Source organism: Spodoptera frugiperda, chromosome 9 (genome assembly GCF_023101765.2).
Source record: "Spodoptera frugiperda isolate SF20-4 chromosome 9, AGI-APGP_CSIRO_Sfru_2.0, whole genome shotgun sequence".
Taxonomy (NCBI): domain Eukaryota; kingdom Metazoa; phylum Arthropoda; class Insecta; order Lepidoptera; family Noctuidae; genus Spodoptera; species Spodoptera frugiperda.
The window spans coordinates 3325519-3351254 of record NC_064220.1 but is presented as its reverse complement, the minus strand read 5'-3'; the positions used below and the strand labels follow the sequence as shown (position 1 = coordinate 3351254).

Sequence of the window (25736 nt, the reverse complement as noted above, 5' to 3'; positions counted from 1 at the left end):
TTTATGCTTTATTACCACACACACACACGTTTTGTTTTAGCTTGTGTAGTAGCTCGTGTGTGAGCGTTAGTATTTTCGTCAAAATATGAGTTACTGCGTCCCGAGCGTCCGCGCAAATTGCTAAAGTCAAGAGTTACTGTTGGGTTTATGTTTGTTCTGCATGCAAAAGGATAGAAAGCTAATATTATTATATGTTATAACTGTGTATATTTACATTTCTGTACATTAAGGGTGCTTTTCCAGCAGAAATTTGCTATGTGCCTAGATTTGCTACGAAGACGTAATAGCTAAGCAGTAAAACTATGTGACCGTTGCCACTGATTAGCTATGTAGCTACGTGAGGAAGACGCGTAGCTTGAGTATGTGATGTATCGATAGTAGAGAAGTCATCCATAGCACACATCCATAGCACGAACCTTTCCATGTAAAAATATACCTTAACATTTTCATCTACAAGATTCACAACCTCCATTTCAAAAAAGCTTTACTACAACGCGCTGAAATATAGTAGATATATGTTTTATGTATATATGTATGGGATTACTATCAATTTATGTGAACGTCGATACTGATATTATTCATGCAAATGTATGGAAGAAATAATTTAGTAAATCGTTCGTTTCTTGGCAACAGCCAAGTGGTCTGAAGACTTTATCATCCTGAAACCATTATCATTCCGGTTTACTTATCGATATGTTGATGTATGAATATGTAGGTCTTCGTGAATTTTTCGCTGAAAATACGAAAAGTTATGACGTTTATATTGATTCTTTTTTTATTGTTTTAGTGCGGGTGACGAGATATTGGTCTTCAAGAAGGAAGGAAAGTGTGCGGCATTTTTTGCTGAAAAAAGTACACCAGGATTAGAATTATAAGGTAATTGTAATTGAGATCAATTTCCAAACATAATTAATTATCTGAAAATCATAGTATCACTTGGATAGTTAAAACTTTTTGGATTTCAAGAAAATGAAGAGACTTCTATTTTTCATTATATTATACTAGCTTCAGCCAGCGGCTTGGCCCACACCCTGTGGAATAAAAAAAGTATTTTATCACCTAAGACAGCTTATCCCCTGTACAAATAAATTTCATCGAAATCCGTTCAGTAGATTCAGCATTATTGACGGATAAACATCCAACATACTTTAACATTTATAATATTAGTGTGATTATGTTACTAAGTAAAAGGGCAAAAGGTGAAATAAATAAAGTTTCTTTACATAAAATTACATAAGAGACTGAAAACTGTTAGTACATTATCTTTGTTATATGTATTCGAATACTGAAATGAGTTTTCTTAGTAACTCTCTTAAACTATTTGAAGTAATATTTAAACTCATTGTTACCGCCTCAGTAGAGTTACTTCATTCGAAAAACTAAATAAGTTATGAGATGAAAGAATTTTACATAATTTAATTTCTTTAGAAATATGCTTTTGTTTTCTTTTTAAACTGAGGTTAAGATAGCTGTTAGCGTTTTATTGGAAAAATGAATTTTCGTACTTTTACGAATTTGAATGTAATAGTTTAAATACTGATCATTGGTTCTTAGTTACGTCTTTGGGTTGGTTAAATAAATATTTTGTGTTTACTACACTTTATTTTTACCATACTTTAAGTTTTTTTGTCATTTCGGGAATAGTCAGCTAATACGTAGGTAACTGTTCAGTTATAAATGCGAATTCTTTCGGTTTGAAATCTTTCGGTTAAATTCCTCGATTAGGAAATGAACAACATAATCAATAGATCTATATTATACATACAAGGTGTCCCAGAACTCAACGATATAATTTAACCCGTGGCTAGACCTTCTTATGGCGGCTCTGAAATGCACAAAGAAATCTATTTTTGAAAAAATTACAGAGGAAATACCGACTACTCTCGTAATCAAACACCTCTCGTCACATTTTCATCGTGGTCACGGTATTGGGACACCTGTATATACGGAGCAGTACATAGTCGTACATATGTACTGCATGGAACAAAAGGTGTTGTTGTTTATATTATAATTTTAACTTTAATATATATTTCCACAAAGTATCATGTCATCATTGTCATATTACTGTATTGTGTGTGTAACAAATAAAATACAATTGTAAATTATTGTGAGATAATGTTTCCGTATGAATAAATTGTATGAGCTTTAATACAACAATAGAGAAATGTAATATAGGTATAGAGTTTTATTGTTGATAAACTGTATGGAGAAAGCTGTTATGACTTAATTTGAACTACATAATATTTGTTATCATTTTGGCTGACAATATACAAAAAATGAGCGAAACAGGCCTAGTAGTTAAGCCAAAAGAGCATTATTTTCTTTGAGCTAAGCTAATTTGAATACTCCTTACAAATACGGCATTATAGCAGATATTTGATTTTAATTTGATATTTGTTTAAAAAAAACAAATATTCGTCTTTCGTAAATCTGCTTTCATTCATTCTGCTTTTATTTTAAAGTGTTCATGAATAACAAATTATTTACTTAATTTCAAAATATCTTCAGCGTCTACACACGACTGATAAAAATGTAAGTAGAAGTATAAAATTCTAATGGAGAGGTCAAAGCCCCTTCGCAGTTGTTGGCAATGAACCCATACAACGAACGATTCTTTACTTTTATGGATTTTGCAGAAAAAACTATTTCTTTCGGTGTAAACAGTTTTGTCTAAGTTAGGTTTCTAGATAAGGGCTGTTTTGTCTAGGTGTTTGTTGCTACAAAGTCCTATCTTGGTCATAAAAAATACATTACTTATACATTCTTTGACTTTGTCATAATGTCACATGAAAAACTTTTTTATTTTCTAAGTCCATGTACCATGTACCATGAGTCAATTGTAGACTGTAAATGCATAAAAGATTTTAATAAAATAAACTTGTTTTTTAGAAAAGGGAACAGTTTTAAATTTTCTTTACCGTCTCTATTTTTTTAGTCAAGAAATATCCTTAAAACTTTTATTAATATAGGTTCAGCCAGTCGCAAAGTAATCGCACAAAAACATATACATACAAGCTAAACTAACAACCTCTTATGTCGGTTAGAAACTAAGGTTAGTCTCTATTTCAATCTAACGTGTGACGATTTCCAGCCACCGTAAGTGCGGTTCTGCGCGGACAGCGAGCAAGGGTATCTCGCCGCCTGAACAGAGTCAGACCTGTGCAGGTACGGTGCGGTGCGTTCCGTGCGCGCTAAAAAGAGCCATCAGACCATCACAGATGGGGCCCATTAGGGCCGATGCCGACCCGAATCCGGCTCGAAAAGTAGGAGTAACGGAACGGGGTCGATTTTAGACAGTAAGAATCTAACACTCCTTCTCGCTTCACCCAAGGCGAGATGACATTGGATGATTTTCCATCATAAAAAATCCTTAAACCAATAAACCAATCTAACTTTAAAACCTGAACCAACAAACATCACGGTTTCAAGAAAACCCAACAACATTAGGTGCTTCCATACATTGTTAGACAAACAGTGTTAGCCTAGTTTCCGAAATCTGAAACACCATAAAACCAGTAATAAATCCAGCTATCGGCTTCCAAGCGTAAATCGTCCGTTGTTCTCATACTGATTTATAAATCACACTTCGATTTCGAAAATGAAAAACGCTCGGAAATCCGTTACCTTGTTATTTTTGTTCTTGAAACGTTTTTGATCTCGTATTTTTGAGTGTTGTTTATCATTGTTGGATTTTATCTTAAGGGTTTTCCACCAGAGATGTGCTATGCTACGTTGCGTTTGGATTCCACCAATCATATTCATTGGTACACGTAGTAGCATTGGTGGAAACGAGTTCGAGTAAGATATGTTTTTGATATGGAAAAATGCGTACTATGTATGGTTTCCCTACTATCAATACATCGCATATTCGAGCTACGCACCTTTCTCATGCAGCTACTTTGCGGCGGCACATTTTCATAACACATTTTACTTACCCAGCTACATGGCTTGGTATCAGTGGAAATGGTCACATAGTTTTATAGATTAGTTATTGCAGCATAGCACATCTCTATTAAAAACACAACCCTTCGTCTAATATTTTGTAATGATAAATAGAACAGTTAAAAGTTATGATTTTTTCTGACTCTTCGATTCTTGCTGGTATCTTAACCCGCGGTTAAGATACTCTGTTAATGATAAACCTAGACATTAAACACCAGAAGGATATTTGGCAAATGTCTAACCACAAAAATAAGAATTCCACAAAAACGATACACTGGTAACTTAACAGCACTTTAAAGACTGTGTATTTTTAAATTTATTTTTATTTAATTTATCACAAGCCAGCAAATACAATTTAAAAGAAGCCTTTTAGAGAAAACAGCTTTGAAATTGATTGTAACACGAACCAGATACTATTTCGTAGATGTACTTAAGTGCTAGACAGAGAGGAAAGTATCTTGCTGTCTCTGTCATACGTTTGCAGTGTAATGGCAGTGACGTCACGTTACTTATTATGCATTCTTTGGCTGTTATTTGACAGCTACGACTCGATTAAAGTAGTTTTAAGAAGAGATTTGTGTTCTTTTACTTTTGTTTAATATAATTATCACGCTTTTATTTAGGTACCGTAAACTTAGTTTTTGCCACTTTGATTCTTGCATTGGTCCTAAGATTTTCCTAAATTCTTACACCGTTTTCGCTCATCATCTGATAATTTATAGAACTTTAAATCTCGCTCTCACGATCACTCAAAAGGCGACTTCGGACCACAAATTAATAAAGAAGAGATACACTAGTATTAGTAATCTAATAAAAATATATCTATGCTATATGCAATCACTGCTATATACAACGCTAGTATTAGAAGAAATACTTCTATAAAGTTCAACTAAATACTCGCAGTTCAACTGCAAAGCGATAGCTTAAGTTCACGATTGAATCACTCTTTTATTTTATTTTTTCTTTTTATGAATCGCTGCACCAAGAATCGAATTCCAAAGTTTTTTTCTTAGCAAGCAAGTTATTGCACGTACTATTTAACTTAAAAGAATGAATGAAACAAAACGGTGAACGAATCCTTTATGTTTTCCTACGAATGAATGAACACGCCCGAAATCCGAATTCGTTCGAAAATTGAACATTTTAAAATATGATCGCAAGAACGTTTTCATAATAGTGTTGGTGCAAATAGTGGAAGTTGGGTGCAAACATTGGCGTCCAATGTTTGTCATTGGATTTATTTTTGCAGGAGTATTTTATTGAGGGATTTAAGCTGAAGCTCTTCGTTACCTTTCTAGTCACAATAGTATGAGGCTTTTAGCGTGCTTTGTAAGGACTTTTTTAATATTACAATTACTTCTCCCACCTTAGGCGAGGCGAAAGGGAGTGTCAGACTCTTACTGACTAAAAACCACCCTGTTCCTAGTCCTATTTTTCGAGCTGTAATCGGTAAACCCGCTAGGTAGTCCACGGCTTCGGATACTTTTAGTATGATAAAACGCTACCAGTGCAAATAATCATTTTAGTCCCAGAATTGACCTAGTAGGGGCTCATTAACATCAACCAAAATCAAATTTGAATACAATTTTTATTAAATAGCGAAAGAGTCTGAAGAAGAATGACAAACTGAAATGTTAAAAAATCTCATTTAATGAAATCTATTCTAGGTAAACCTTTGTTCATTAAACGTAATGCAGTTGACAGCTAATGATACAGACAGAAAATTAAGCAATTTACAATATGTTTTAAAGGATAATTAATTTTGATTACAACACGCAATTAAATGACTTGCATTAAAACCGAATATATTTTAATTAATATTGATGTCAATAGCCTGACTCTTTACAATAAAACTATTGTAAATGTAAACATGTTTGATGAATTATAATTAAATGTATTTTGATTATTATCATCGGCCCGTATGCATAGCTGAATAAAACCCTATGCTTGGTTTACCGGGGCTCCGGCTTGAAAAGCAGAAGTAGGAACGGGGTGGTTTTTAGTCAGTAAAAGTCTGACACTCTCTCTTGCCTCGCCCAAGGCAGGAGAAGTCATTGGATGATTTTCCCCTTCAAAAAAATGCTTGGCAGGTGTCGTGGCGATTGAGGTTAAATCACCGAAAATTTGACAAGTGTCAAGAATATCACTGGCCATACCTCTGTGGTTTGTGGCTACAAGCTATACAACGTACCCGGGCACAATCCTACTAATAAAAATACGAAAGTTTGTACGTATGTACGTATGTATGTCTGTTAGTCTTTCACGAAAAATCTGCGAGTCAGTTTTGAATGAGATATTGAGATAGATTAGTCTAGAATAACATGTAATTTATTTGATTAATAGGTATTTTTATCTCGAGAACACGAGTAAAGTTACTGGTAGAAGCTTGTTATTTTACAATTTTAGGCCTCGGTCTTCTTAATACAGGAGTGCAGTACAAGTTGCTTAATAAATGTATTAATTTACTATTCACATATTTGTTCATTCGTTCTCAATGTGGTCACTGATCACTGAATTGGATGAACCAAACACAATTACCTAATTGATTTACACGAAAAACTAATTGTAAAATTAATTAATATGCATTAATCAAGAATTTCATTTATACCTAAGTTGATTTTATTTTAAATCGGAGTAATACAAATCACCAGACCGACACAGATCACTTGTAATAATAATAATATTTAGATCGAATGAACAAATGAGGTAAATATTTTAAATTCATATCAATGAAAAATTCATTCCAGCTTCCTCATACGCGTCCAATTAATTTCATCAAATGAAATATAAGCAACATAAAAAAAAACATGAAAAGCGATGCTTACAACACATAAGATCTTTGCGTTCGTCTTTGATAAAAATACAAATAGATGGCATTCCACGCACCCCTCTCGATGAAGCTACACATTGAAATCCTAAGACATCTTAACGACTCTTAAAGAATTAGGTTGAAACAAACCGATAGAAATTAAACTTCAAAGGAAACTAACACTCATTTACAGCTTGAAAGAATTCGAAAATGTTTCACGGGCATCCACCTCGACACATTCAAATTGATTCGTATTTTTATCACGTCTCGCTAAATCCCCTAGCACGACAATCCTTTTAATTAAACATTAAAACATTCCTTGTCGCCTATTCCTGACTCCGAACGGATTTCAAACGTAAAACGGGCTTAATTACGCCTATTTCCCCCATAATTTACAACTGTGTAACTTTAGAACGGAAAGCCTGCTTTTGCATATTTGTAACACAAAAAAAAATAGATGTATACTTTTTTTTTGTTGTACAGATTAATGCATTGCGCAATACGGTCGCGAAATATTTTTATGGTGGTGGACCGGCTAAAAATTATGGTATGTAGGTGGGGGGAGGGTCGGTCCACGCAAACTCGCTGCCATAACCTCTCTGGATGCCGCGACGGGCGACCGCGCGTCGTATCGCCGAGAACTCCGCATTCGAATTTCGAAAAAAACCGTTTAAAAATTTTATGTTAGTGATGTGTGCGTGTTTGTGACTTGTATGTGGATTTTGAAAATGGCGTTTTGTGTTGTGTTGTTCTAAAGGATCGCTGGTACCTTCCATGGTGAGTTTTGTTTTATATCTCATTTTGTTGACCACGTTTTCTTAACCAAATTGTAATTATAAATAAAAATGTCTGTGTTTAAACATGTAAATATTTAAAATAATGAATATTTTATAATAATTTTGGTATAAATTTGCAGTGAAAATATAATTTCATCCCGTTTATAATTAAAACATGTACTAAGAACATCAGCAAATAATTACATTAACAAATAATTCAGAAAACAATTTACGGTAAAATATTTTACAAGCTTTCTGCTACAATAATTATGTAGATATTTGATGACTGAGAGATAAATTTACGGAGCGACCTCATAAATATATTTTATGAGTGATAGCATAAAAAGGACAATGAAATATTTCACCTGTATAAATTCAATCATCTCTGAAAAAATGGGGAGACTGTTTCACACGATTATATAAATACGTACATAGAATGTATGTTATCCCAAATAAGATTTAGGAAAAATATTTATATAAGGGTACGTTATACCATTTCATTGTAAAAATATTCGTCTCGTTCAGAAATCTAGAAGGAATATTTATTCAAATTACGTTTTCGCTCGCTGCTGTAAGTCACCGAGCTTTGGGGTGATAAATTATTTTGAATTAAATTATTATACTTAGTAATGAAAAGACAAGTAGAATATTTTTCTTAGAATATTCTCGTTTTGGTTTTTATTAAAATATACCTACTTTAGTAGAACCTTACACTTAATGATGGTCACTACGCTACGGTTGCGGTCTACGGCGTAGCACGGCTACGAACATCTACGAAGGATCGTAGCAACTGTGCTTAGTTGACCTCTACGGTGCTACGGTGAATGAACCGGGGAGAATTATGTTGTTATCACCGCTTTGTGGATTGGTGATTGCTATTAGTTAATCTATAGGGGATTAATACATAACTGAATATGAATGTGAATGTTACGGAAGAGGTAACACGTGTGTACCACTGCGTATATTAATTAAAATCTTTAGTTTTGATCTTTTTTTTTTACTTCTAGGTATAGTTTTGTTTTTATCTTACAAGGAAAATAAAAGGAACTGTATAACCAATCCATAACAGTTAGCAAAAACCCTCAGAATAAAACAAAACACATAAATCTAGACACAAAAACCGTGGTATATTTTTAATCACCAAATTATCACGCCACTAATCACTTTTAATGGTTCTGTTAATTCTCTCAACAACAGTTAAAATATAAATGTATAATAAACTGATATATAAACAAGACTATCATAAATTGAACGTAGTTTATTTGTTCTGTAAAGTAAAAGCTTACAGATTCTAATATAATTTTCCATTATTTACTTTTAATGAGCTCACGGACTATATTTTTCTATAAGCGTTCTGTTCAACTTTACTTTTTTCAGTTAATTATTATATTCTCTGAATAATAATATTGTAGATAATATTTTTAGTTTTTCCTTGTTCTTTTACCTGTCTAACTACTAGTTCATTAAATTTTGGTATAAAAAAAAGAGTTTGAACTCCAAATAGAATAAAATATTTGTCACTTGTGTTAGATTTAAGTTTGTTTAACTAATTTGAAATAATGGTCAAGGATTACTTGGTATTGCAATGGGAAAATGCTATGTATTAACTGCTATAAAATTAAAATTTTACAATTGACATTATAGGGATGATGACGGGGTATGAAAATTAAAACACTATTTAGTCCGTCAGTTAGGTAATGAAAAAATATTATAATTAAAAATTATAAGCCCAGGTTTTCTTGAAAAGTTTTCCTTCACCGTACTTTGTCTATGGTTTCTAAATTATTTTACAAAGTACATATAACTCGGATAAAGTCATAGACACCTTCGTTCATGAGAAGCGAGCTTCTTAAACCTTCAGGCCTTCACGACAGTATTGTCTAATAGCAATAGAAAATCTATTTTAACCTAAGAAGTAGAAATAAAAGATGAGTAAGACGTATATTAAGTTAGGTAATCGAATTTGTAACACTACAAAGGAATCATATATCATTAATGTTTATCTCATCAATATGTAGGCTGATATGATTAGTGATATTAATTTATTATGTACTTATTGTATTTATTACTACATATTGTAGTTATAAGTATTAATGTAGGTATGTATGCTTTTCCACCAGAGATGTGCTGAGCTACGATACTGTGGATGCGTTTAGCTTCACTAATCATATTCATTGTTACACACATCTTAGCACTAGTGGAAACGGACTCGGCTAAACTATGTTTTTTATATGGAAAGATGCGTGCTATGGATGTGTGCTATAAATGACTTCCCTACTATTGATACATCGCATACTCGAGTTGCGCATCTTCTTCGCACAGCTTAATAGCTTAGTATCGGTGGAAATTATCACATAATTTCACAGCTTAGCTTTTACATCTTCGTTGGATAGCTTCATAACACATGTCTAGTAGAAAAGCACGCTTTAACTCAACTTTTACGATAGTATTGTGCCAGTTTTTGAAACTATAGAAGCATACATGCAAGCAAATGTACGTCATGTATTTCTATTGAAGGCGCTTTCAACAAAAAGTTTTCGCTTTCAAGAAAAAGAAAGAAGAAGGTATGACTTCTGGTTCTGATGTTCATGTGTGTTGTTTCCACTGCAGCCTTTGAAAAAAACGGTTTCTATGAAAGAAGTTTACGTACAAAATGCTATCTATGAACAGAGTTACCTATGAACAGTGCTTTCTATGGACTGAAATATCTACGAACAGTATTTTCTACCTACAAGGTCTTCGGCGAAACGGTGATTTCTCAGAATAAAGGTTTCTATTAACTCTGCTTTCTGTATCTTGTAGAGTCGACAAACGTATTTCTATATAACGTTCCACACTCTAGTAATTGACTTAAACACACAATGTATAGCGCAGTTTGTTCAGGCACGAGGCTCACGGATGATCTGATAAAGGTCACAAGAAGCTGATTGCTATATGTCGTTTCCTATCAACCGATTTTAAAGTAATTGATTGAGAATTTTGTTCGATACGACGACGTATTGTAACGCTCACTATGAACAGATTTTAATCACTATGTAATAGCATGAAGAAGCCAGTTTTAAAAGCTACAGGAATGCAATTAGTCATTTATTTACGCTCATAAATAAAATTCTATTTGTAAATTACAAATGTTTTTTTAAAAACAAGGAAATATTTAATGGGCGACATTTGACCGCTATCTCGCCTGATGTTAATACAGCAAAAAAAATCACTTGACTGTTTCCATACATATGATTAGTATTTATTATGATATTTCTTTTGTATGACACATCCGTAATCGTGTAATGGATACGACACCCGCTGCGTCAATCTCGTGTCGCCAAATATTCCCGCTGTGATTTGTAACAGTACCGCAGTTCGATTCTTCTTAAAACAAATGGACATAATTTATCTCTATTAGCACAACATGACGAACTAATTATTATTTAAAGAAAGGAAGATATATTTATTTAGCCAATTGTTTTTTATTACATTGAAATATGAACTCTATTTTACCTACTGTTAAACATATTTTATTAGCCAACCCAATTACGTAACACCGAGCCATATTCCAGACTCCGAGCTATTATTGACGGTCACGTAATTGACAGACTCATTTTAAATTTTATTGTCCTGGAAATAAAAACCATAGTACATTACTCAGAAACTCACGCCTCAACCCCTCGACCGGAGAAGCAAAAAATAACCTCGTAGACAATTTCTCCAAAAATACTCAGGCGTTACCGACTCGTAGGACTGTTCTTCATAATTATGTGAACAAATCCAATTAATTTGGGCCTCATTCATTACATACTCGACACGCGTCAGTAACTCACATGTTTTACGGGCGACAACGTTACGGCAACGTTTATTTTTAGTTATTTCACACGTGGTGTAGTTATTTTACGTTGTCGGTAAGAAACGATGTTTTAAAAGAGTTTATAGTAGGGACTAGATTCATTAACATTTTTGTGGATAAAAATAAGCGGTAGAATTTATTTTTAAGACATTATAATGAGGGGTCAAATTAAGATAAATATGTGTTTGTGTTTTTTAAAACCATTGCCTGAAAATTACTCTTAAAATAATAAGGCATTCCATTTTTTATCATTATTTCTTTAATTTTAGTGGTTTTATGATGTAGTATAAGTGTAGGAGCGACAAATACATATGTACAATTGTACATATCCCGTTTTTACACACAACGCCTTTTATCGCCTTCTCGAAGGGGTAGGCAGAGGTGCACAATACAACACGTATGGCCGCTATATACAACGTAGATCCACTTTTTATCATTAGTATTATAAGTCCCATGTAATAAAGGATGAGTCTATTGTTTTTTTTTTTTCAGTAGAGAAAAACCACACATACAAACATAACTAGTAATAAAACTTAATTTGTTTACAACCACATATAAAACCGTGAAAATGTAATCAAATAAACTATCTCCGTCTGTTAGAAATTCGGCAGGTATTCAACCTGTCTGAATTTGTAAATACCAATACTGAAAGTTTCTTGTAAAAGGGCTTTTCAGGGCTTGTACCTTTCTCATATTATGTACTAAGCTCGACCCATTTAGTTTTCCAATAATCCCCAAAGTATATCGACTAAAGTTATCAAAAACTTTATGTTCGGATAAAGAAATAGTTTATCGTAGATAAAGAATTGTTTTATGTATTTTATACATGCTACTGAGTACTTTTATACAGATTATTTATTGACTCACTTTTTGAAAGTCTATTTCATTAGTTTTAGTAGTTTGAGTTATATCTGAAAGGGGAGAATAGTAAAGGCAGACATAAATAAAGACTGCACGGTTGGCGCGGTAGCATAGCAATTGGTTGCCGTGCAACGTGTAGCGGATTCAATTCCCGCACGGAGCACACTCTTTGTGTGATTCACTAATTATTGTTTCGGGTCTGGATGTCATGTGCATGTGGACTTGTATGTTTGTAAACACACCCACGACACAGGAGAAAAACTTGATGGGATCAACCAAAATGTCACATATGTATATTTTGGAATCTCTTTTGTAGTTACAGTACAGTGTAGATATGATTATTCCCAATGATATTTTATTATTTGGATTTGAAACGAAATCAGTACACAGTACAGACTTGGTTATTTAATAAACAAAACACATTTCTCAAGTGTTTTCGGAATATTAACACAAAACACTCTTTCGCATTCCTGTACGTAATCTTGTGGCAAATTTACATATTTCCTTATCTTATTCCGTAGAGGGTAGGCAGGAGCGGTGGTTAGCTAAATGCGCTGCCAAGAATTTTACATGCCATTTGTATAACGTATTTTAATTAAATATTTTTCCTGGTTCATTTTCGGGGAAAATTTTGCTTTGAAAAATTGGTTGTCAGATCGCTTGAATGTTGTGTTTTAATATTTAATCGGAACAAATGTATAGGATTCCTGGTAATGGTATTGGTATGTTATATATTCCGTCAACGGAGAAGTAAAATAAGAGATACCGTACTGCTTTTTTCATCAAATGGGTACAAATGTGTGATTACTATGGTTTTAATCATAAGTTTAACTAATATGTATCTCCTTATAAGTAAACTTTGCACTGTTTTTATGCGAATAAACTCTTTAAACATATTATGTTCAAATTTTTGTAAGAATTGTAAAGTTTTTTTTTCGTGAATATATAGGTATGTTGCGTTTTACTTAAAATTAAGTAACTTTAATAAAATATAATATGGGATAACGTTATCAACGTTTATGATGTAAACTTCTTCTAGTGTTACTTATCTTGTAATCTAAAATAACGTCTCATTTTCAAATTTAATGATCGAGTACTCGACTCGTACTTACTAACTGGCCAAAATAAGTCCATAATATCAGATTTTATCATAAAATATTCGCTCTCAAATCAACTTGATAGGATTAAATCTTTGAACCAAAAATTCCCACTTTATTTATAGTGATCTTTCGACGCAATTTAAGTCTACTTATCGAATATAATATCCGAAAAGCCGAAGCTGAAACATTTTAAACGATTCTTTAAGAAATGATTTATCGATTCAGATAATCGGTTTAGATATAAAAATCGCGGAGTGTAATTTAGTTTAGAGAGGGTTTTCAGGTCAATTGCGCTTCAGCTGAACTTCGGGCTTTGGGAGTCGAAGTACCCATTCGTTATAGGCTATCCGTTCGGCGCTCCACAAATAGTCCCATTAGCACCGCTTACAAATATTTTGGTAGCGAATTTTTCACGATCGCTCTTACACTTTTGGCCACATAATAGCTGGGTGTGTTTGCCCAAACATTTGCAACAATGTTGGGGTTACTGTGTAGCAAATGGAGCTATTTTTTTTAAGTTATTGTTATAATATATTTTGTATGATTATATTTTAATCCACGATGTAACTAAGTAACTATATAGGTCTCAGAAATTGCGTAACGCATTTTATTACTGAAACGAGTAGAAAAAAAACCTCTATGATTAGGTACAGTCAGTGCCTACGCGTCTTTTTTTTGAGACTGGAAAATCATTCTATGACTTCTCAATGAAGGCGAGAAGGAGTGTCAAACTTAATGACTAAAAACCACCAATCATCAAAATAAAATTAGTCAAATGATAGAAGTACCTAACCAATGCCAACAAAAAAACAGTTCAATATCACACTAAAAACAATTAACAAAAACAGATTACCAAACAATCAATTTCGAAAACATCCCTACAGCGAAATCGCCCAAAAATCCACATAATAGCTTCATAAAAAAAACACAAAATCAATTTGACTATTATCACAGTAACACGTGCAATGTTTTTCAACCGCACTAATGAACCGCTACTGCGTAAATACATAATAAAGTTTACCATTTATTAATTCGATTTCTGGCTATCGGATTAACTTGGTGTTCCGATTGAACCTCGATTACTTTGTTACAGGGAGGGCTCTGATGCCTCTCTCATTGAGAGGGGCTTTAATGAATATTATTTTGGTAATTTCAGGGTTATGAGGTGGGTATTGTCAATGTTATGAAAGAAAGAAAGGAAAATAATTTATTTTACTCGCAGAAAAAACTAATGATACGTAGGCACAGTTTATGCAATGATTTGACAAGAATAATGATGTTTTGTGTGGACTTCATACGTATTTTCTAAGTTTGCGGTGAAATGGGACTAGTTCAGCATGTGTATGGCAGGGCCTTGCGCTGGTATTCTACTGATCCATGACGTTGATATTACCATTTTTTGTTGTAATGTATAAGTATTGTCTGTTAATGACATCAATAATTAGTTTTATAGAAAAATATGTTTAGAAAAACAAAAGGAAATGAGTCAATTGCCAATTTTTGTCTGAATATTTTCTTACATTACCAAAATGGAAATTATTTTACGTCGTTATGTCGATTGCTTATCTTGAAAGGCATCCTTTTTTACATATCAACTAGACATTCTAGACCATTGATTTGCCAACCAAAAATTTTACCAAAATTGAAAAACAAACCAAAAATTCCCTAAGCACAGAAGTTTGTACACCTGAAAAAGAAAAACATTTGTTCTACCAACCAATATAAAATTCTACGTAAATTTTCTTTCCACAATGCATCCAATAAGCGCCTGGCAACCTCTCAGTAATGTAGGCACACCTTACCAATTTCGATTTTATACAGCGTGCACCTGTTCTCTTTAAACTGAATTAAGCGATTTCACAATTTTTACGATTGCCTTGCTCACCCCCTGTGTATGTATGCAAATTGGTGGGCAAATATTTTTTACAGAACTGTAGTCGAATGATAGGCGATTAATGCACTTGGAGTTTTAAATATACATTTTGGAGTAACGTTTTTTAATGGTACCTGTTTGTGTATAGTTTTTTATCAACTTAGTTGCGTTTAACAGGCAACAGCTATTGATTTTTAACACGCATGTTTTCATATAAAAAAAAAAAAATGTACATATCTTAGTTGAACTAATTTTCACCAGTGCTAACCTATTGTGTACTATTGAATATGATTGGTGGAGGCCAATCGCATGCACAACAACGTAGCATAGCACATCTCTGGTGGAAAAATATACCTAATAATAATTGTGGTATCTCAATAAAAAAATAATTCACATTATCACTAATTATCGATATGTTCTACAGATTCTTACTCAGAATTGATGTATAATTAATTTAAGTTTATTACTGTAAAGAAAAAAAAATGTTTATTAAGTCGTTTAATCTCATTAGTTCGTTTTTAACTTTAAAATGTTCTTTTCGAAAAATATCGGATTATTTCGTAGCCGACGACATTTTAATGAGGAGAACAGCAGTAATGGTTCATTGTATTCGGGAAAATATTTTTGTATCTGTTTAATGAGTGTGTGAGAGAATCATCTAAGGGGTTGGTAACACGATATTTGGATTACAAGAGTATCAGGTGATTTAGGAAGCATCAAAAGTAACTGGGAATTGAAGTACTTGAATCTGAATCATCATCAAGTATTTCTATATTTATAATATAAAAGTGAAACGCTGAATGTGTTGCTAAGCACAAATCTCGAGAACAGTTTAACCGACTTCGCTGATATTTTTGTTGTAATTGAATTTAAAAAGAAAATACAACATTCGTTTGCGCACACGAATTTCCAAGCCGAAACAAAGGCATTCACCATTTCCACCAAAGCTAAGCTATGTTTACCAATAAGTATGATCAGTCGATACAAAACGCATTCACAGCAACATAGTATATCACAACTAGGGTGGAAAAGCAACTTAGTCTATGTCATTAGAATGAGCTCATAGTAGAGCTCAGTCGATTAAGGAACTAGTAATAATAATATTAATTAATCCTAATATTCAGAACTGTAAACTTTAGACAAATAATAGAGCTAACTTGCTAACGGGACTGCGACGTATTTTGACTGGCAAGCCGCCATCTTTGGAGTTTTAGAGAAATGACGCTTTGACGGAGCAGGAGAAGTTATACAGTATGTTAACTAACAGAGGGCGTTCCTGTTAACCCGCAATAGTATAGCATCCATACATGCTAAAAAACTATTACCATTCAAAAACAAAACAATTTTATTTTTGTAAATATTAAAATATTCACCAAAAATTTTAAATCGATACGTAAAAGAAACACTCTGTGCGCCTAGTTAAAGGAAGGCAACGTTACAATTTATTGCTTATTTTTCTATGCTGATTATTTTATTTTAATCTATTAATGATATAGATTAACGAGTTTAAAGGAACGCCCTCTGTTAGTTAACATACTGTATAGGTACGAGTAGGTATGACTTGTTAGAGAATGTGTGGAACAGGCGTGAACAAGTTTATTGAATCTTGTACCACGTCAATTTGTTGCGTATGTTATGAATACAAATCATGTAAAGAGAAGAACTTGTGTTTCTTTGTTTTCTGTGTTTGCATTGTTTTACATGAAGTGTTATTAAATAAATGACTGCCTTGTCTATCTGCCTTGCCTGTCCAAGGGGTTTACGATTCCTAGATCGCCCAAAGCTTACTGGGATTCAGTTTTTTCGAAAAATTCTCAGTAGTAACACGGAGTCTGGAATTGTGCCCAGTATATGGCAATAGGCTCACGCCCTATTACATTAGGCTTATCACACAAATGGTGAAAAGTGGGTGCACAATGTATAGCGGTATTACTTAATTAATTAATGTGTATCTCTATCTACCCCTTCGGGGATAAAAGGCGTGACTTTGACGTTGAGAGGTAGATCTCCCAATCGTTTTTAGATCACCGATCATATTAACCTTTATCTGTCCACCTTGCGGGTTAACGCACTGAAAAGTCTCAATTTTTATTTAAAAAAGTATATTTTAGACAGCACTCTGCCCTCTTGTATCTCGACCCTCTAGTAAACTCATAAAATATAATACTATGACAGTTATTGTGGTAGCTCTGAGTCACAATATGACAGAGAGATTAAACAAGGGTATGATATCAACCGCAAAGGTTTGTGAAGGACAGATAGTACACCAAAGTAACAAATTGCTATCTGAAACTGATTGACAGGGTGATTGTGGATGAAACTGTTAAATACAAGATCTAAGGTTTAAAAGCAAGGTTAAAGACGTTGAAGATATTTTTAAAAGTCTTTGATTTCTGGCTGGGGAATGGTTTTACGCGCTTGTTACTAGTGAACTTTTTCCGTTCCTGAAAAAAGATGGGTGCCTAGTAATATTCTGTTTTATCTCTTGTTTATCCCTGAAAGGTTAGTCAGAGGTGCACATTACGGCACGTAATACCGCTATACAATTAACACCCACTTATCACGATTTGTGTTACAAGTCCCATGTAATAGGGCGTGAGCCTATTGCCATATACTGGGCGTAATTCACGACTTCGTGCGACTACTGAAAAATTTTCGAAAAACCGTAAAAAGCACAGTAATACTTTGCCCAACCCGTGAATCGATCCCGAGACCCGTTAACCGGCAGTCGCACTTGCAACCACTCGACCAACGAGGCAGTCCACTTGTTAAACAGCCTAATTTATTATTGAAAAGTTTTGAACAGCAATGAAAATCGATGTACTTTTCTGCCAATTTCTCTAGGTATTACAGCTTAATTATCCATGTTATTTATTATGAATGCCCCTTATTTCTTTTATGTTCAAGACACGATAAATTTTTAAGAAAATATTCTATCTTCTCAAAAAACCGTTGTTAACATCGATTATGTCGATCATTCTTCCGTGTTCTTGCCGATGTTTCATTTTTACGGTTTTTTAACCAAACAACGGCTTGATTATAGGATAACATCGTAATTGTGGTTTGTATTAACCAAAGTAGATCTTCATGTTTTAAGAAAATTTCCCTTTTTAATAAAAAAACGCGTATTTTTATCGTGTAAGATTTAATAAGGCAGCCATTTTGTTTCGTGTTTTACTTCGTTATTTGCTGGTACTTGCGGTCTAGAAGAATTTATAAGATGTTCTTTGTAGTACCATAGAAAAGTAGGTCAAATATGTGTGGGATCGTTACTTAGCCAAATATTTTTCTAGAGCTTATTAGGGTTAAGTTACAATACAATGTTATATGCTTATATTTGTCGCCTCGATCACATCTCGACGTGACAACCGCAAACATTTACTTTTGGCTAAACAAAAGCACCATTTATTATATTTTTATTCCATGTAAAATGAATAAATCAACGCTCTATTCTGCCTCTCTAAATGGAAGTAGGTATCGAGATGACTGCAGTACGGCCAACGAAAACTGGCAACCGTCGCCGGCGGCATTCCTCTTCAAGTTAAATAGAGTGAAGCCAAAACTTCAACTGTATACATAAAAGGAGACTTCTCAATGCCAGACACTTTGTTTTTTAGTTGTTAATTACAGCTTTTGTTGTTATACTTTGTTTATGTATCTACTTTGCCTACTAACTGAAAATCACGATTTATTTCACGTAAATTAACCCACGCGCATGCTACTCATGATGAAGGGTTCCTCCGTGACTCGAAACTAGTCGAGCTTTTCTCCATTAATTTACGTGAGTTAGTCGTGATTTTCAGTTAATTTTGTATGTCACTCGATTAGTTATCATAAAAATACTTTACTTACTAGCAAAACACTATGACAAACAGCTGAGTCGACAAACCAAGTTTTAAAATAAAAAATACGGCTTAAATTAAATAACAGATATTCGTCACGGTATGCCACAAATGAAATAAATTAAAAAAGTTTGATGTTAACCTAACACCATATTCATGCATCGGTCATATACGCACGCGAGCACACACAATAAATATTATGGGTAATATTTATATCTGACAGTCTTATTTATTTATGTGTAAGATTTTTTTTCTTTGACGTGTAAACAAATGTGCTGATTTCTAGCCTATTTGCAAAATTAATGAATTAATTATTACTAGTTTTGCTAGCGGCTTCACCCGCGATCCTGTGTGATTAAAAATGTCCTATGTGTTATTCCAAACCAATTAAAAATTCACTTTACTTTCACTGAAACTTCAAATTTCATCCCGATCCTTTCAGCCATTTCGACGTGGTAAAAAACATACACACATACTCACAAACTATTGCATTCATAATATTTCTAAGATTTCATTACTACGATAATAAAAATAATATAACTCACTACTATCCACATTATGACGCACTCAACGTAACAATAACATTAAACAATTCAATCTTACTCGTTCATTTCTTTCCCAGATTACCTAGTTAGCCACAGGCCACAGCTGGTCACTAGTGGTTTGCTAAAGCCCACAGCTGGGCTATAAATACTAAGCAACAGCTGTTAAGGACACTACGTAACATAACTTGTGAGTTACTCTGATAATTTGGACTTTCGAGACACATTTTGCATAATAGTAGCTGTTGGTAATTTCACTTCCTTGTGTGGGTGTTGTATGCATAAATGAAACGGTATCAGATTTCATATAATTTTCTATGTGGGAGGAAAATCATCCAATGACTTCAACTCGCCTTGGCTGAGGAAAGTGGGAGCATGAGAGTCTTACTGTTTAAAAACTACACTGTTCCTACTTGTGCTCTTCGATCAGGAGTCTCGGTAACCCGCTAGGTAGTCCGCAGGTCAAAACAAGGTAGTTCGATAAAGAAATCGTTACTAAGTAATACTTTAAGTAATTATTAAATGTCTCTGAGTGCGGCATTTAATCTATAGGCACGACCACAATTAGTAACTATTTTAAATTATGAGAGAATAAACAGAACGCATAAAATGTCAAGCGGTTCTTCAGGTTCCTTAAACTTCCTTAGTTGACCGGGAAGTCAAACTTACCTCTCCTTCAAACTTTGATCTTACTCAGCAGCTAAATAAATAATGTACTTATGAACTAGGTGACAATATATCAACACGTGCGAGTCTAATCAAATCAATTTATTATACAACCATTTTACGAAAATGTGACGAATCACAAAATATGAATTACTCAGTAATTACCATTTAATTTTCCTTTCCACTATCTGTTGCTTGGATACAAATTACCAAGTAATTCGTGATACCCAATTTCAGTGGGACGTAAAACACGGAATTGGTTTTATAATATTGTGATAACAATGTTCATGGTATTATTATTTCCTGATAGTCAAGCGGTCGACACAGGCAAATACAAGGTCTCAGATTAGATCTGTGGGTTAGCTAAAGCATTATATTATGTTTTTACAGTAACACGTATAAAACTCGCAACGAAATTAGTCAGAATATTCGTCTAATTAATTTCATTAAAGGAAAACAATAGTGACCACTTACATACCACTAATATAGGGACTCCGTCACAACCCTCATTATGTAACACCCATATATTATTGATTAATAATTATTGGAGGTTTGAGGGGTGGGAGAGGGGAGGTAAGAGACCATAGAAACTGAGATGCTGACCTCATTGATGTCCTTAAAAAAGGTCAAGTGGAGTGTACTTGTCACTGGCTTGCTATGATTAGATATTTGGACGTGAAGGCTTTAGCTTTAGACATAAAGGAGATGTCACAAATGAGGTCGTATTTCATGGAGGGATTAATAGAGGTTGTATGTGTATATGTATGTTAGAAGGTTTATGCTAAAGGTATATTATTATGTTGATGTGGATTTTTCTGGAAGTTATTGAAATTGCCATGTTGCCGCATGATTTATTGTGCTTATCATTTCCAGGAATGACGAGTATTAATATATATCAAACTATTTTCGAAGCTCGTCATCAATGCATGTAGATAAAATTTAATATGGTAGTCACAGGCCTATATATTCATTTTCTTGCATAATTCCTTGATGTTAAAAATCGCATTATGTTAATATCTATAAAATCGTCTCTCGAATTTCTTACATTAAAATTTTGTCAAAGGTACTTTATACATCTCTTTGCAAACGTTGTTAAGTACAAAATCTTCTTGATAAATAAATTAATACTGTCAACGTAGGCAAATGGAGTTTTCCGCCCCAATAAAGTGATGTGAAAATAAAACCCACATACCGCCGGTTGTACCATGATTAATTACCAAACTTTATGAGCGTTGACACCGCCCACGTCGTGACACTCTCGCCTAATTATTTTTGGAGGTTTTCAAAACTTCTTTGAGATTGTAAACTGTACCAAACCCACCCTTGTTAAGAAGTTTTGATCACCTTTTTATGTAAATATTTCTGATGCTCGTAAAACAGTGATGGGAGGCCCTCGTCAGATATTTGATGGGAGATGAAATATGATGTGCTGTGTGTTGTTAGGTTATAAATGAGCGGTGTCCGATGTAGTCTGGCTAGGAGCAAAATCGATGTTTCAGGGAATTTGCCTGAAGTGAGTTTAGAAGATTTTTTAGTATGATGACTAGTATGCCTATTATTTTCTAAGGCTGTTGTGACTGACAAGTCAAAAATAATCAAAGAACACGTCTTTTCTTCTGACAAAAGTGTTGGAAATATAAACGTACTTTTTACATTGTACTTTTTTTCTTCTCCTGTTACTTGTATAATATGCAAGGTATTACCGGTAGCTTGGACCATGTTTCCGCTACTGGTCAAAATGTAATTTTAGAGTATTGGAAAAGCACTGACTTTGTGTTTCGTGGCATTAGATAATTTTTACGATATGTTTTTTTTCTTTGAAGATATTTAGATGGCTGGAGATTGATATCTTAGACTACATTTACTTTTTGCAGGCGAGTGAAGCTATAGGCAGAAAAATAGTGCGGAAATAAAAGTCTTACAATGTATAATAAACGAATAGGTATAGCTTTTAGCGGAAGATAGTTGCGAAACTTAGACGGTTGAGAACGAGGTCATTCCAGTATAAAGTAAAACTGTACTAAATCTTTAATCCGATATTGCTTCCACTATTTACGACTCCGCTTTCTTACTAATCAGTTAATTTCGTTTAATTAATCGCGTTATTTGACCCGTGTGTTACGATGGAACGTTTAATTTATTATTAGTCTTATTACGTACATCAAAGAGTGTGAAATGGCGTTGTATATCAATGAAATTATAGGGCGAGGCGTTTGCCGTAATTAATGTGTTAGATCGACCGATGAATTTGTATTTTTGTGGTTTACAAGGCTTCGGATAAACTGTTTCGTAATCTTTTTAGCAAAGATTAGTGAGGTGTCGGTTGAACAGTATTATGTTTTTGCTTCCATTATTTTCTATTGAGCTCGATTTTTAGGCCGAAGATATTTAGATGACGAAATTCTCAGTTATGTCACGGTTTCTCGAATCGTGCTTGGATTTATTGAATTATTTTTCTTAGAAAATGCTCCCTTAATATTTAATTTATTTATGACTGTCTCCTTGCTTTTGTGATTCCTAATGAAGGCTGATTTTGAATACCAGGTCAGGTTGAACTATTTGGCATTCCAATCGTGGAATTCTCAGTAAAAGATATCTGAGCCTATCTAGTTGAATTCAAATTTATAATATTAAAAGATTTTTACCATACAAAATTACCTAGCTTAGCAGCAGTTTTATAAAGTTAAGGTAAACAGATAACGTTTTGAGACACAGGTCACAAAGAATAACATTAAACCACTTCTTTGTAAAAGAATTCGCGTTGTTTACCATCAAGTTTACCAGTGACTGATTGACCAATTACAACGTTTGAAATTGATAGCATAAAGGCTGTCCTTATAAAATTAATTAATTATCCTAAATTTGTTCAAAGTGAATTACAAGAGTTTAGTCAACTTTATCATCTCGAGGAAACATGATTGAGTCATTAAAAAGATATACCGTTTGTACGGAAACTTCTTTATTGCTGTAAGCTGTGTAATGACGGCTGATGGGGCGGGCAGAGAGAGAGGTAAAAATAATGATGTTGTTTTTTTACGGTTCTTTTTTTTGAGGGGCTGTTGACTGCAGTATTTCACAGCGTTGGTGAAGTTTCTTGCGTAGCGAAGCCTTTCGGGTCATTTTGTATTTAAAAAGTTACCTAATTAACGTTAAATGATGTAAGACTTAATAGTAAATGTATGTGTACATTATGTTGTATGACTCATTATTGACGTGGTCAAACATTCGTTTTGTAAAATGTCTAATGGTGTTTTTCCATTAGAGATGTGCTATGTAGCTATGCTACGAAGATCTAATAGCTATGCTGTTCAAATATGTGACCGTTTCCATTGATATTAAGCTATGTAGCTGTGCGATGAAGATGCGTAGGTCAAATGAGCGATGTATCCATAGTAGTGAAGCCAGCCACAGCACATATTCATAGCACGCAAACACATAAAAACATAGCTTAGCTAAGTCCGTTTCCACCAGTCCTAAGCTATGTTTACCAATGAATATGATTATAATGGTGAAAGCTAAACACATCCACAACAACATAATTTAATTTAAATGTCACCCAAACATTGCTGTGTAGTCTTAATCTTAATTATCATATGGTAATTAAATGATAATAATTATCATTGTACTACAATTGTTTAACTACAACTAATGAGTATTTTAGATGAGTACATAAACTAAATTTGAATATGTTAAATGTAAATTACTCAGTTACTATGATAGAAAAAAAAATAGAACTAAACAGCCTCTGACGCAAAACGACCAGCACCACTGTGCTTACAACATTTAGTCTACTTTGAAACTACTAATTGTGCTTTTTAATTAGTTAGTCAAAACAAGAGCTTTGTTAATTAAAATCTTACACAAAGGTAGAATTTCGTGAACAGGCCTCCTGGAAAATGTACCAAAAAAGGGAAAAAAATATTAAATTACAACATGAGTTGGAACGGGACCTTTCCCCCGTTTGTTTTGTTTTTAAAATAGACATAGGTACCTCACGCTCGAATTAAAACATTTAATAAATTAACATTTTAATTTTTCTCTCGATGTTTTCGTTTTGTTTGCACAACAAACAATAATTAACTGACAGAAGGATTTTTTTTAATTAAAATATTTTAAACGATTACAGTTTTTGTTGAAGATGCTTTCCTTTGAGAAAAGGAATTTCTTTTCCGACTGTTGCAAAGCGCAAAGGGTTATTGTGAAGATGAGAAGTAACGGAGCCCGCATTTTATTCTGTAAAATTCTTTCAAAGGGACTGTATCAGCCTTGTTAAGAACTTAAATCATTTATTTCCGTAAAACTAAAGCTATGAAGGCGTCTTAATAATTAGAATATTTCTTAATAATTTAATTACCCAGGAGCACTAAAATAGATTAGATAATTTCTTGACTCTAAGCAGTTTTTTATACTTTATAGCGTTTGACCGCCAACTCACCAGGTGGTAAGCGAACATGTGTCCGACAATGGAGACAGATATTTCTAGGTAAACATCGTAGGGCAGGGCAGTAATGCAGATAAAATAACATATTTAGGGAACACAGATTAAAGTTCCCTAAGAAAAGGAGGATCCTCCGTCCAGGCGAGGTGATCATGCCTGGCGGGCTTTCTACCCAACTGTTGTTCGTTGCATCCATGTTTATTCGCATGTAAATTTCACATATGCGATGTAGGATTTTTATGACGTCATCCGTTGATTTGCTCGTCGATAGTCTATGTGCGACTTCTGTCATCTATCACTTCCAATACTTTACTCTTAATACTATAAACTTATAGTATCTTTTATTTTATTTTTAAGCTTGATTCTAATTAATATGCACAAATATAATACCACTGCCAATTTTCTTGGAAATTTTATAGTATCATCAAAATTTTATGCAAAGCAGTATAGGATTAGGTTCATACTGCGGTCCCGAGGGAAATCAAGGCTTTACAGTAGGTATGGTACTATGTGGGTATTGTATCTTAAAATTATTGTATATGTATATTATATATAATGTATGTAACAGAAGAGAGGCCTTAAATTAAACTTTAAGATACAAACATATCAGTGTGCCATTTATTATTTTACTTTTTTTGGTTATTTTTTATTAACTTATATGGGTTTTAACGAAAAAGATCGCAGGACGACCAAGCACCCAATAGATCGCCTAAGTGTAGGTCATACTTAACCAGCTGATATGAAAATAATCGAAGAAAGGAAACGCTATTTGCAGTTGTTTTAAATTTTAAAGATGTTTATTTCCTGAAACACTTTTTTCCATATTTTTTATTAATCATATACCGGTAATATACCTATCGATAATTAGCTCATATGTAGGAGAGCCATGCTTCGGCACAAAGGGGCCGGCTTGACCGGAGTAATACCACGGCCTCGGAGAAAACAGAGTTACCTCACAGATGAGTTTCGTTGTGTGAGTGAGGTACCTCTCTTATCTACCCAATCCCCGATTCCCCGACAACCCTAACTAACTTAAATTCCAAACCCTC

General features: G+C 33.6%; 1 protein-coding gene across 1 annotated transcript in view; it reads left to right on the top strand.

The window, feature by feature from the left end:
* The first annotated feature begins 7332 nt into the window (after positions 1-7332).
* LOC118271263 (leucine-rich repeat-containing protein 24) overlaps positions 7333-25736 on the top strand; it is a 75009-nt gene continuing 56605 nt past the window's right edge. Inside the window, exon 1 of the mRNA XM_035587272.2 lies at positions 7333-7528. The gene's annotated coding sequence lies outside the window, so the exon portion shown is untranslated. The remainder of the gene's footprint in view (positions 7529-25736) is intronic.